This window comes from Morone saxatilis, unplaced genomic scaffold, assembly GCF_004916995.1.
Source record: "Morone saxatilis isolate NCDOM2014 unplaced genomic scaffold, NCSU_SB_2.0 Contig8, whole genome shotgun sequence".
Taxonomy (NCBI): domain Eukaryota; kingdom Metazoa; phylum Chordata; class Actinopteri; family Moronidae; genus Morone; species Morone saxatilis.
The window spans coordinates 1229378-1233685 of record NW_023340257.1 but is presented as its reverse complement, the minus strand read 5'-3'; positions in this window follow the sequence as shown (position 1 = coordinate 1233685).

Below are 4308 nucleotides of genomic sequence, written 5' to 3'. Positions count from 1 at the left end.
TCTCTATGAGCGTAATATCAACTGCTGCTTGTATTAATAGCCCTATTGCTAACGGACGTTGCTGATACTGTTCTCACATTACGCTAGCTGTTACTGAACCATTGTGAGTACTGTAAGTCACTTCTACAATGGAGTTACTACCAGCAGCTCGCGCTTTCACTGGCACAGCTACAGTAATGTTTTTTTATGGAAGCCCATGTCTGCCATAAAGGCGAAAAAAAGATTCTATAAGTAATTATAATTAGAAACCTTCTCAAAATATTGACTTAGCATCTCAAAACAATGTCCATTATTTTGACAGCATCTCAAAATAATGACTTAGTATAACAAAGTCATTATTTTCAGATACTAAGTCAAAATATTCTGTTTCTCATTATTTTAAGATGCTAACTCATAGTTTCTCATCATGACTCTCACATGTTTCATCACATTGGCGGAAATTGGCTTCTATAGTGTTCACTGCTGACAGTACTGATTCTGCTTTAAATTAAACAATTCAATAATTACATTTTCAATTAAATAATTGTCTGGTTTACTGTGCCATTGATACTGTAATCATATTGTATACTGTTCTGTTTTTCATAAGCACATTTATTTAGTAATCCAGTTCTCATTATTATTGTTTATTCATTACACTAATGTTATATATTGTAGTATACATATTTTGTGTCTTATTTTCTGTGTGCAGTATATTGTACATATTTGTACACACCCTTATTTTAGATTTTACTTTAGATTCTACATCTATATATGTTGTTATATATTGTATGCACATATTTATATGCTTGCCACACATTTACAAACAAAGTTTTAAAAAAAATACAACTTTCAACAGGAAATGCTAGAAAATAAAGACCAAGGAAGAATAACAGATGCAAACAAGGATTACTATTTCCACTGCTTTCATACACTCTATCATATCTCATTTACATTATACTGTAATAAGGTGAAAGTTGTTCCAGGTCTGTAAAACAATCAGAACTGAGGAGTGACTGTGAAGTGAAGCAGAAAAGCTTCTCTATAAGACTGGACCTCTGTACCTGATTGTAAACTGGCCAAGGCTTGTTCTGTAAAGTGGTACCTATAAATAAACTGTTAGTCAAAAAGTGCATGAAAAAATAGCAAAACAACTTGAAATGTGCACGTATGTAGAGATGTGCATAAGTGTGTGACTAGTGTGCAAATTTAAGATTTTCCATTGTCATGAGAGAGGTCTAACCCAAAAATGGGTGTCTGTGGGGGAAAAAAAGTGTCTGACATTACCTGGATTTTAAAGGCTGGAAACACTGATGAGTCTGTACAACAGTGGGTTGAACCAGTAAGAACACTGCTGAACCAATAGCAGCAGGGGCCACCACAAGACACACATTGTACATAATTTATTTTTATAGTTTTTTTATTTATTTTTTTACCAAACTGTATGTTTGTAATAGCAAAACCACCCTTCTTCTGTTTATGTACAGTTTTATTTACATGGGTTTTTCACATTGGGTTTGGCAATGTAAACATCTGTTTCCTGTGCCAATGAAGCCTGTTTGACCTGAATTAAAATTGTAAGACGTTAGTGTACACTGCAACAAAAACAACTGTTTCAGAGGTAAAAGTCCAAATTTAATGTTTTTAAAGAGGATGCTGGGTCATTTGTAGCCCTTTGCCAGCAGAGGGCAGCAGTGATCTGTTGTGTTGACCAAATGGATTCTCACACTTGAATTCCACAGTCAGAATATGATCACCTCAGCAAAGTTTGGTCATGTGATTGTGTACATAGAAACCTAAAAATGGACACATTTAGATAGTATCTCCAGTTGAGCCCCACAAGGCAGCTTGGGACCTTAGTGAGACAAGGCTTGTATGTTGGATTTTTACTGGACTTTTCAATGCTCACATTCTGTGACAAAAAGAATCTTAGTAGTTAAACACACTCTTAATTCAGGAGTCTTTTTATGTGGACACTCTGTAGAAGCTCTGAGCACAAAGCCAGGTTAGTGTATTTTTAGTTTCCTGTTGATTAATCACTGTCACAGTTCAGTTCTTAACCTGCTGCTGTCAACATAGCTGATAGCTGAAAAATCACTTACTTTAATTTAAGTGTCTGAAGGGTCACACAGTGTCAACTGCAAGAGCATGGTGGCATTGGTAACCATATTTCACTTAGTTATGTTGTCCAGTGTTTATGCACTACATACTCAAAACATAGTAACAATCCACAATTGGGACATGCAGGGTTTGTCTTTGCCATTAACCCGTTCAGAACCCAGTTATGTTCCAAACACAAACAAATATTGTAATGGTGAATTTCTATAATAAATGCACTCATAAATCATATACAATCCAATTAACAAATAATCGGAACGTGAGAAATGACCTAATTGTAAAACTGACATACAGTGACGTGGGTCTATGGTGGCTCTCTAGTGGAAAAGCAAACCAGTTAGAAGGTTCTCAAGTTGAACCAACTCTGAGCCAGCACTCACATCAGCCATGAACTGGCACTAGGTTTGTACTTCTGGAAAGGTGGTCTTAATGATGATCTTAATCCCAACTAAAAATATTTGAAAATCAATCAGCACAACAAAAGACCTTTTTGAATTGCTCAGAATCAGAAATGTGGGTAGGACAGGACTCAGAGGTCTGGAGCCAGGCTAGATTGGTAAAGCCAGCTCCTCCTCCAGTGCTCCCAACCATGCTCAGATAAAAATAATTTACCTGCATACCAACACCTATATTTCTAGCTTCATTCATGTTAAAAAGGACAGAAGTTGTGTGTTCTGCTGCAGGGTTACATGCCTGTGCTTTCGCTGTTCTGAAAACTCCATTAAATCCTGCTCAGAGACACATACATAGCTGCCCCGACAAACACAATACATCATGTTGAACAGCAGATGCATTGCAGTTTCTTTATGTGATGACTTCATTACACAGCTAATTATCACGTTTAATGGGTCTATTTTCACTCGTTCATTACCGCTCACTGTTACTGATTTCTTTTCTGGAGGCACAGAGGATGTGACGGGAGGCAGAGATCACTATTAATTCTAGCAGAATAGAGGTAATTTTAGTATGACTGCAGTTATTGCAGTGTTGTAAAGAGAAGTGCAAGTAAAAATGATGGTTTAATTTAAGTAATGCCACAGGATGTTTCTCCTTATGGATGTTTTTCTTTCTTTCTACATGTCACAGACTCAATTGTTCCAAAAAAAAAAAACATTTTGTTAGAATTCACAAATCACACCAGAAATATGGAGCCATTATTGTAGCAAAACTATTTACAAATGTGAGTGGAGATTTGTTTAAATGTATCTCAATGCATGTGTGTGTGTGCGTAAGCAGATTTGTAGATGTGGAAAAAAAGTCTATCGTGTAGACAAAGCTGTAACTGCATATATTTATACATTTCACAGATTGAGATACAGTTACACTAGTCTCCAACGACTCATACAGAAAAATGCATGTATTTTTTTTTAAAGACAGAAATAAAATTCATTATCAAGGATGGGCAGATCAGTCCATTGGGACTGATACTTCAATACTCACAAGCTACACATTTGATATTGATTCTTTTAAGAAAATATCAGTGAATACAAAATGTGGGTGGCTGCATCACCTCCAAACATTTTCAGTACTTTTGTACTCCAATAAACAACTCCAATAAACAGCCCTGATATATTTAGCTGGCCTGTGTTACATGACTGTGGAAACCTGTGACATTAGAAACGTGAGAGAATGGCAAAAAGGAAACCGAGCATGGTGTAATGCTACTTTCACCTAAAATTTTGTAAACGAGGAAAGGGCAGAATCATGACTGTGATGTAAGGTTTGACCTATAGGGTCGTGTGAATAGATTTGTCCTTCATAACTGGGACATAGATAAGACTTTGACAGCCACATGTAAACTGAAATGTATGGTGAGGTGGTCGAAATCTCAAGTCGATCAGTCAATTTCGGACTGAGCATGAACCACATGAGGGTTTTGCTCTTAAAAGCTGTTGTGTACCTTCAAATCTGTCTGCACTCTCAAATCATGTCCGGACTTTCTTCACTCTTCTGCACTTGGTATATATATGGTATTAAAAAGTACATGAGACACATTATCTGTTCAGGTTCTTCTGGCTCCTCCTAGTGCTCGTTCCCAGGGTCTCAAAGCGTCTTTATTTGACGCCCTGGGAATGAGACGCAAAAATCAACTATCTTTCTCCGTTCTGATTGGTTATTTTCGTTCAGGCCTGGCGTATTCTTGCAAATACCATTAGGAGCACTAGGAGGAGCCAGAGGAACCTGATTTTGTCACATATTATCTGTCTCATGTAC